General features: G+C 44.0%; 1 long non-coding RNA gene across 1 annotated transcript; it reads right to left on the bottom strand.

Moving 5' to 3' along the window:
• Positions 1-10,040: 10,040 nt before the first annotated feature.
• On the bottom strand, positions 10,041-10,614 carry LOC120996921. The gene is made up of 3 exons (XR_005777980.1): positions 10,483-10,614; positions 10,231-10,312; positions 10,041-10,134 (listed from the first exon to the last, which is right to left on the bottom strand). It is a non-coding gene; the product is annotated as an uncharacterized LOC120996921 (long non-coding RNA).
• Between the last annotated feature and the right edge of the window lie 249 nt (positions 10,615-10,863).

The raw sequence follows: 10,863 nt of genomic DNA, 5'->3' as shown, positions 1-10,863 counted from the left end.
GTCACTGTTATGGGGGATACTGTCGATATCTTTTAACGACACACACAAACATTAAATTAAATAAATTAAATATACCCATGCAAAGCCGGGTCCTTCTGTTAGTGTATATATATATATATATATATATATATATATATGTCGTCTATGTGTGCCACCACTTCAGCCATGTGCTGGGGTGGTGGCGATACATCGACGACATTTTTCTGATTTGGGTCGGCGCCACGGGGGACCTCATCGACTTCCACGCTTTTCTTAACACTATTGATCCCAGTGTTAAATTTACATTGTCATATTCTGAGTCAACAATACAATTTCTAGACACTCAGGTCAGCATTCAAAATGGTAAACTAACAACTGACTTATATGTAAAACCAACAGATAAAAATACACTGTTGCGCTATGAGAGCCACCACCCAAAACCTATGCTAAGGTCACTCCCCTTGAGTCAGCTTCTCCGTGTAAAGAAAATTGTACAAGATCCATTACAAGTAGATATGAGATTAAAAGAAATGGGTCAAAAATTCCAGAAACGTGGATACCCCAAAAAACTCATTCAAGAACACACCAACAGGGTTAAATCCCTCACCAAAGAGACCATCAAGGCGGGACTAGTTGATCCTAAACGATCCCAGCCTCGGATCCCTTTTGTTTCTGAGTTCAGCACCAACAGCACGAATATTGCGGCCATTATTAGAAAGCACTGGCGAATTCTAGCCAGCAATTTTGAGCAGATTGAGGAATTTAAATCCCCACCTCTTTGCTCATATCGACGTAGTCGCAATTTGGGCGACAGACTGGTCAAATCTGATATTGGTACATCTAGGGAGACATGTGAGACCTATTTTGGGTCCACTAGGAAGGGCTGTTACCCATGTTTCAATTGTATTAACTGCAAGTTAATGCTGAGAGGTGATACATTTCTCCATCCAATCTCAGGACAGAGCGTTAAAATTAGACAGTACTTAACATGCGACTCGTCGTATGTTGTCTACTTGCTAATCTGCCCCTGTAATCTTTTATATACTGGGGAGACCACCTGGGACGTAAAAACTCGCCTTAACAAACACCGTTATTCTATTCGAAAACAAAAAATGGATCTCCCGGTGTCAAAACATTTTGTTGAGGCTAAGCACACACAAAATGATTTGAGATTCAGAATTCTGGAACAAATAACCCCCTCCAGACGAGGAGGTGACCGCATTAAACTCCTAAAAAAACGTGAACTGTATTGGATCTACACTTTAGGCACTCTGAAACCTCAGGGTCTAAACGTGGAATTCAGGGTTGTCTAATTGCTGATTATGTATATTCTTTCTTTCATTTGGATTGCGTATATGGAAAATAACATGTGCTATATATTAATTGAATTTTCCCTTATCTTCTTTGTTCTATATAGGAAAATACCATGACTTCATATTATGAATGGACATATATGGTGAAGACTGGAGGAACTGTGTCGGCGATCCCTATATACAACTTTGTACTATTCTGTGATGCTGAGCAGTCCAGTGACCGTCCCTGTCTGTCTTGTGTGACCCTGGCTCCTATTTTTGGGTCTTGGATCACATTACACAGACGGTCAGACAGTCCTGTTTTGTTTTCTTTCTTAATGAATTTTTTTGTATACATTTTCATTCTTATATGATTACTGATGCATTGGATCCGTGCGCTCTTTCTGGCCAGTGTGATTTTTCCATATTTTGGATTTGTCCCCACATGGCTATTAGGAGCGTCATGGTGCGGATGTGCCGATACATCTGGACGACGGGGTGGAGTTGGTATGACTGCCACGCCCCCCTGTCGATACGGATACCTTGACGGTGACCGGCATTGAACCGCCGGCCCCCGATTCATGGACCGGCTTTTCTGCTATAACACTGCGGTATTTGCTCCACAACTTAGTGATGTTCTAAACTGGATGGGTGACAGTGCCGTGTTGCGCATGCGCCCTAATGCGATGTTCCCACAGTGGCCATCTTTGTTATGGTCTGTAATGACACTCAGCTCTTGTACAAGTCTCGCGATAACAGATAGTGCTGCGCATGCGCCGTTGTTGTTTCCGGACGCCAGCAGTCTCCACCATGTCGTTTCAGCCAGCATTGATCCATTCAAAGGTTTTTAATCGATTCTATTTTATTTACACACCTGTTCACTGTTGTAATGATTACCAAATATGCAAGATTTGGATATATCTCACACAATATGAATTACATTATGTATTTCTATATATTCACTTATGTCCCATCATATTGACACTAGGTATATGGATGAATTGCACTATTCATATGATTGTATTTTTTATATATATTTATCTTATTTGTTTCTATGACATTTTGATTGGATTTGCAATCATGTTAATCACTGCCACTACTTATGTATGTTATCATGCACATGTTACTCAGCTGGACAAAGGCTCCATAGAGAGAGCTGAAACGTTGCTGCTGGTTGGGTGAATAAACCTTCCACTTTCTTCACTATTTGGAGTGCTGCCTTCATTTTTTTGCATTGTATATATATATATATATATATATATATATATATATAAAGGACGTATATATGTGTGTGTATGTATGTATGTATGTATGTTCTACGATCCCTCAAAAACGCAACCATCAATTTCAACTAAACCTGGTATACACATCCCTTGCTACCTGGAAAGAAATCTTGTGTTGGTCATACGCCCCTACACAGCAGCTGCATGGAGTTTGTATGCTCCAACTGTTTTTGCTACACACATATTGTTCTGTAACTCAAATACTCATCGATCAATTTCTACTAAACTTGGTACACATATCACTTACTATCTGGAAAAGAATACTGTGGAGGTAACATGCCGATACACAATGAGTTAAATACACAGATAAATACATCTTGGATGAATTTTTTGCAACTGTCGTGTCACAGTCGCAGCATGTAACATGTCGCAGTGCAACACCATAGCCTATCATTATAAAAATTGTTCAGACAAAATGTTGTGCGACATGTCGTGTAGCCCTAGCATTAAAGGGGCAGGGCACTGTGGAGGTCTCTGTTAAAGGGGCGTTCACTGTGGATGTTACTGTTAAGGGGGCAGGCCACTGTGGAGGTCACTGGTAAGGGGGTGGACACTGGAGGTCACTGTTAAATGGGCAGGGTCCACTATTAAAGGGGCAACTGCTGTGGAGGTCACTGTTAAGGCAGCAGGGTACTGTGAGGTCACTGTTAAGGCAGCGGCGTACTCTGGAGGTCACTGTTAAAAGGGCAGGGCCCTGAGGAGGTCACTGTCAAGGGAGTGGGGTGCTGTGAAACTCACTGTTAAAGGGGCGGGCTGCTGTGAAGGTCAAAGTTAAAGAGGACCTTTCACCTAAAAAAAAAATTCAAACTAAGACCATAGCTTTACTTACATGCCCCCATGATTTCTTGATCGTTATTTTTCTTTTCATACTGGGCCCCCGTTTGTCGCTATGCTCCCCGGAATAATTCCCGCTGTTTATGTTAATGAGCTAGCCTCAAATGGGCTGGCTTTAAAAGTTCTTCTCGGCGTGCCTTACATCTTCTCCCTGGCACGGAGCGCATCCAATCAGCGCGCTCCGCTCTTAGCCAGGGAGAAGACGCTCCAGTTCTCGCGAGACTTCAGAGAACTGGAGCGATTTCGTCTATCCGGAGCCGGCGTCATCTTGCATTCCTCGGTGAGCATCGCAGACGGCAGCAGCAGCACCCGGATCCCGTAGGTAAGTTTGTCAAACACCCCTAGACAACGAGCAAAGTTGTTCATATGTACCCCCCTAGACAAACGAGCATGATGGGGGTTGTCCTCCCTCCCCTATGACAACGAGCATGATGGGGGGGGATTCACCCCCCACCCTATGTCAATAATAATGATGGGGGTGATTCCCCCCCCCACCCTATGGCAATACTAATGATGGGGGTGACCCCCCCCCCCACCCTATGGCAATACTAATGATGGGGGTGATCCCCCCCCCCTATGGCAATAATAATGATGGGGGTTATCCCCCCTCCCCTATGACAACGAGCATGATGGGGGGGATTCACCCCTCCACCCTATGGCAATAATAATGATGGGGGTGATCCCCCCCCCCACCCTATGGCAATACTAATGATGGGGGTGATCCCCCCCCTATGGCAATAATAATGATGGGGGTTATCCCCCCTCCCCTATGACAACGAGCATGATGGGGGGTATTCACCCCCCCACCCTATGGCAATAATAATGATGGGGGTGATCCCCCCCTATGGCAATAATATTGATGGGGGTTACCCCCTCCCCCCCCCTATGGCAATAATAATGATGGGGGTTATCCCCCCTCCCCTATGACAACGAGCATGATGGGGGGATTCACCCCCCCCCACCCTATGGCAATAATAATGATGGGGGTGATCCCCCCCCCCACCCTATGGCAATACTAATGATGGGGGTGATCCCCCCCCCTATGGCAATAATATTGATGGGGGTTACCCCCTCCCCACCCCTATGGCAATAATAATGATGGGAGTGATCCCCCCTATGGCAATAATAATGATGGGGGTTATCCCCCCTCCCCTATGACAACGAGCATGATGGGGGGGATTCACCCCCCCCCCCACCCTATAGCAATACTAATGATTGGGGTGATCCCCCCCCTATGGCAATAATAATGATGGGGGTTATCCCCCCTCCCCTATGGCAATAATAATGATGGGGGTGATCCCCCCCCCACCCTATGGCAATACTAATGATGTGGGTGATCCCCCCCCTATGGCAATAATAATGATGGGGGTTATCCCCCCTCCCCTATGACAATGAGCATGATGGGGGGGATTCACCCCCCCCCCACCCTATGGCAATACTAATGATTGGGGTGATCCCCCCCCTATGGCAATAATAATGATGGGGGTTATCCCCCCTCCCCTATGGCAATAATAATGATGGGGGTGATCCCCCCCACCCTATGGCAATACTAATGATGTGGGTGATCCCCCCCCCCCTATGGCAATAATAATGATGGGGGTTATCCCCCCTCCCCTATGACAACGAGCATGATGGGGGGGATTCACCCCCCCCACCCTATGGCAATAATAATGATTGGGGTGATCCCCCCCCCACCCTATGGCAATACTAATGATGTGGGTGATCCCCCCCCCCCCCTATGGCAATAATAATGATGGGGGTTATCCCCCCTCCCCTATGACAACGAGCATGATGGGAGGGATTCACCCCCCCCCTATGGCAATAATAATGATGGGGGTTATCCCCCCTCCCCTATGGCAATAATAATGATGGGGGTGATCCCCCCCCCCACCCTATGGCAATACTAATGATGTGGGTCATCCCCCCCCCCCTATGGCAATAATAATGATGGGGGTTATCCCCCCTCCCCTATGGCAATAATAATGATGGGGGTGATCCCCCCCCACCCTATGGCAATACTAATGATGGGGGTGATTCCCCCCCCCCTATGGCAATAATAATGATGGGGGTGATCCCCCCCCCATGGCAATAATAATGATGGGGGTTATCCCCCCTCCCCTATGGCAATAATAATGATGGGGGTGATCCCCCCCCCACCCTATGGCAATAATAATGATGGGGGTTATCCCCCCTCCCCTATGACAACGAGCATGATGGGGGGGATTCACCCCCCCACCCTATGGCAATACTAATGATTGGGGTGATCCCCCCCCCTATGGCAATAATAATGATGGGGGTTATCCCCCCTCCCCTATGGCAATAATAATGATGGGGGTGATCCCCCACCCTATGGCAATACTAATGATGTGGGTGATCCCCCCCCCTATGGCAATAATAATGATGGGGGTTATCCCCCCTCCCCTATGACAACGAGCATGATGGGGGGGATTCACCCCCCCACCCTATGGCAATACTAATGATGGGGGTGATCCCCCCCCCCTATGGCAATAATAATGATGGGGGTTATCCCCCCTCCCCTATGGCAATAATAATGATGGGGGTGATCCCCCCCCTATGGCAATAATAATGATGGGGGTTATCCCCCCTCCCCTATGGCAATAATAATGATGGGGGTGATCCCCCCCCACCCTATGGCAATACTAATGATGTGGGTGATCCCCCCCCCCTATGGCAATAATAATGATGGGGGTTATCCCCCCTCCCCTATGACAACGAGCATGATGGGGGGGATTCACCCCCCCCACCCTATGGCAATACTAATGATGGGGGTGATCCCCCCCCCCCATGGCAATAATAATGATGGGGGTTATCCCCCCTCCCCTATGGCAATAATAATGATGGGGGTGATCCCCCCCCCACCCTATGGCAATACTAATGATGGGGGTGATCCCCCCCCCCTATGGCAATAATAATGATGGGGTGATCCCCCCCCCTATGGCAATAATAATGATGGGGGTTATCCCCCCTCGCCTATGGCAATAATAATGATGGGGGTGATCCCCCCCCTACCCTATGGCAATAATAATGATGGGGGTTATCCCCCCTCCCCTATGACAACGATCATGATGGGGGGGATTCACCCCCCCACCCTATGGCAATAATATTGATGGGGGTGATCCCCCCCCCACCCTATGGCAATAATATTGATGGGGGTTATCCTTACTCTCCGCCACTGTTTTGTTGATGGTCATAATATATATATCGGACAGTAGAGGCATTGCCCGAAATATCACCCCCATCGACCATCTCATTATAACTGTTACTCACACCTTATTACATGGAATTATGTACCCTTCAAATGAATACCATGAATACTATTTTAATAATCAAAATCTCAAATTTTTTATTTTGTTAAAACAGGTATAAGAATGGATAGTGACTCGCATCAAGTATCATCGAGTGCGTCAACAACAAGAGCTGAAAAAGTAAAAAACTTATTACATTTGCATTTTAATTTTGACTAGAATTTATTTGATAATTCTGATTATTTTTTTTTGTCATGTCTAGTTGGAATGGATAAAAAAGCGTCTCCAAGAAAAATATGGTTGTCCTGACAATTCAGAACCCTGTTTTCCTATAAACCCCACTAGACCCTCAAACTCGGAGGACAACGTTGAAAGTGAAGAGTCAGACTACAGACTTGGAAATAAGCTATGGTGTACTTGTAACAATTGTGAACCAATGCCAACGCCAGTCGTATCAATATGCTGCCAAGAAGTCTCAAATATTGAACCTTATTTAGAAGAAATGGGATGTATAATCGAACATGACTACTTTCATCAATTCTGTCAAGATCGAGGAAAAGTGGAGGTGTCGATGAGGTCAATAGGTCAAGTGTTGCATCCACCCCCGGACAAAGATTTGAACAGGTTAGTAAATGTTTGTAAAGGATGGTTCAACAGATTATTGAATTGATTCAGAAACCTGAATTTGGCTTTTCAGTTTCTATTCAATTCTACTGTATGTAAACCTGATAATTTGTTTAAAAATAAAATTTTAAAGTATTTACTATTTCATTATAGGTTACTCAGAAAAACAGCTTATCGTGGGTTCACATCGTGGATACATGGCTATCTTGGCGTGGCCAAAAGAAGACCAATTCCTTCTTGTGCTGTTTCCGTCATAAGAAAAGTTTTCCCTGACCCAGAGCAGGATTATTGTGGGTTTCTGATGTTTAGAGAAGAGCCAGCGGAGTATCTTGCCATGGAGTAGATAAAGGGCATCTGTCATCATAATTGAAGCTATTACAGTGGCTGACCTGTTACGTGTATACTGGTTCCTTAATTTTTTTATTTGTCCAAAATTCACCAACGAATTATGTTGTAGTACACGCAAATGAGACTCTATTTGCAACATTTGGGTCGTCGTTAGACCTCTGCTCTCATCATGGATGCGGAACGGGACACCTTGGAAGCACTACCTTACTGGTTCAGGGGGGTTTCGTCCTATACTTGCAGCGGATCGATTTACTTTAATGGAACCGCCCGTATGACAATGGGGCACACACGTACTTGTAAACTAGGACTAACAGCGACGACCATGTTTCTTATAGAGATTTTTTTCTGTGTCTATTTTCCCTTTTTCTCCCAAAAAATACTAAATAAATCTTATTTTATGACAATAAACTAACTTTTACTTGAATATTGTTATTTATTATATAATAACACTTGAACACGATTGTCGAAATATAATGAAACAGCATAAAACATGTCACCATTGTTACAAACTATTTACTATACAAATAAATACATTTCATAAAATTATTTTTAAAATGAAAACTTGGGCTCTTTCAAATGAACGTTTGGTTCTTCACGCTCGCCTATTTTCAGATACGCAAAACACGGATGCTGCCTGTGTGCCTTCCACTATTGGCTGAAGGCTCAGCCCATAATGAACAGACATATTCTTGTACTCAAAACTGCCAAGAAGAGGACAAGTTGCATTATTTTTGAAGGGACTCGTAACAGAGACCGATGCTGACAGCACATGTAGTGCTGTCGGTATCTTTCACTGACCCATTAAAACGATTCTTTTGGATATACAGACCGTCTACATAAGCAAGTAAAAGGCCTGTAAACAGAACCATAAAAACGTTCTTTTTAAAGAGACCTAAGTCATACTACCTGTATACACTTGTGCATCCAAACAAAATTTAAAATAAAAATTTAGAACTATATATAAATATATATATTTTTTTTTTTTAACAAGGCCTCCTCCATATCCCTTCATAGCCTTGACCAATCCTCACACAATTTTTTTGGACATTCACATATAAATTTTATTTTTTTTAAAGAAAATACTTTCCCTTCCAAATATATATATTTATATAAATCTGTCCAAAAACTTATTAGATATTTATATATAATTTATTTTGCAAATATTACTTGATATATACCAGGGATGTCAAACTCGTGGCCCTCCAGCTGTTGCAAAACTACAACTCCCATCTTGCCTGGGCATACTACAGCTATCAGGGAATAATGAGAGTTGGAGTTTTGTAACATCTGGAGGGCCATGAGTTTGAGATCCATGATTTATACATATCATACAAAATTTTTTTAGTTCCTGACATGGTTACAGCAAATGTAAGTTGTAAAAAAAGCATCAGAGGTCTCTGCAAGGTTGGGGCTCTTCACACTGCTGTGCGCTCACATGTTGTCCGCTGTCTTGAGTCCAGGTGGTGTCAAGAATGGGGTGGTACTGGTTCTCCACCTGAGTGAAAAAAAGTACTGGTAAGGCATTGGATGGAGAGGTAAAGAAGCAGACACAAACCGGACCTCAACGGGATAGTCAAATAACTACCACCTACCGTGGAGACGCTGATACAAATCACACTCCACGGCTAGAGAGCTTTCCTACCATGCGCCCGCTGTCCACCTGTCCAAAAAAGTCTGGAAAGGTCAAGAAAAAATATATACTTATTAATAAACGCAAATGAAGCATCAGAGGTCTCGGCAAGGTTGGGGCTCTTCACACTGCTGTGCGCTCACATGTTGTCCGCTGTCTTGAGTCCAGGTGGTGTCAAGAATGGGGTGGTACTGGTTCTCCACCTGAGTGAAAAAAAGTACTGGTAAGGCATTGGATGGAGAAGTAAAGAAGCAGACACAAACCGGACCTCAACGGGATAGTCAAATAACTACCACCTACCGTGGAGACGCTGATACAAATCACACTCCACGGCTAGAGAGCTTTCCTACCATGCGCCCGCTGTCCACCTGTCCAAAAAAGTCTGGAAAGGTCAAGAAAAAATATATACTTATTAATAAACGCAAATGAAGCATCAGAGGTCTCGGCAAGGTTGTGGCTCTTCACACTGCTGTGCGCTCACATGTTGTCCGCTGTCTTGAGTCCAGGTCATGTCAAGAATGGGTTGGTACTGGTTCTCCACCTGAGTGAGAAAAGTACTGGTAAGGCATTGGATGGAGAGGTAAAGAAGCAGACACAAACCGGACCTCAACGGGATAGTCAAATAACTACCACCTACCGTGGAGACGCTGATACAAATCACACTCCACGGCTAGAGAGCTTTCCTACCATGCGCCGGATGTCCACCTGTCCAAAAAAGTCTGGAAAGGTCAAGAAAAAATATATACTTATTAATAAACGCAAATGAAGCATCAGAGGTCTCGGCAAGGTTGTGGCTCTTCACACTGCTGTGCGCTCACATGTTGTCCGCTGTCTTGAGTCCAGGTCGTGTCAAGAATGGGTTGGTACTGGTTCTCCACCTGAGTGAGAAAAGTACTGGTAAGGCATTGGATGGAGAGGTAAAGAAGCAGACACAAACCGGACCTCAACGGGATAGTCAAATAACTACCACCTACCGTGGAGACGCTGATACAAATCACACTCCACGGCTAGAGAGCTTTCCTACCACGCGCCGGCTGTCCACCTGTCCAAAAAAGTCTGAAAAAAAAAATACATTGAAAGGTACAAGCATTTTCAATTTCAAGTGTTTGTGGCACTTTACGATTCACAAATCGCTTTTTCTCAAAAACCACTCTGTAAAGTACATGAAGTGTAAAATATAGATTTTCTAGATTTAGAAAATAGAAAAATAAAATAATAATACTTACCTTATAAATTCTTGATGTCGAGTTGATACCGCATATCCTCTACTTCATTGTTGAGCTGCACATATAAAATAACTTTTCAAATAGTAAAAATTAATAACAAGAATAACTAGTAAACGTAACTAAACCGGAAAGTAACGGATGAGCTAAACAAAATTTTTGAACTTTTTGAATAATTTTTGGTTTTTATGGATTTTAAATTATTTATTTTTTGCCAAATCTAGACCAATGGTGACGTACAATATCAGCTTTTTTTGGGCGCTCAACAATTGCTATGTTAGGCGGAAGATCGGGTGTTCGACTGTTCCATTCAGGAGTTATGTCTCCCAAGGCTATTTTCAAACAGTCGACTAAAATATTCTCGACATGTTGTACACTCATCGG

This window comes from Bufo bufo, chromosome 4 (assembly GCF_905171765.1).
Source record: "Bufo bufo chromosome 4, aBufBuf1.1, whole genome shotgun sequence".
Taxonomy (NCBI): Eukaryota; Metazoa; Chordata; class Amphibia; order Anura; family Bufonidae; genus Bufo; species Bufo bufo.
This window is presented reverse-complemented; position numbering and strand designations above follow the sequence as displayed.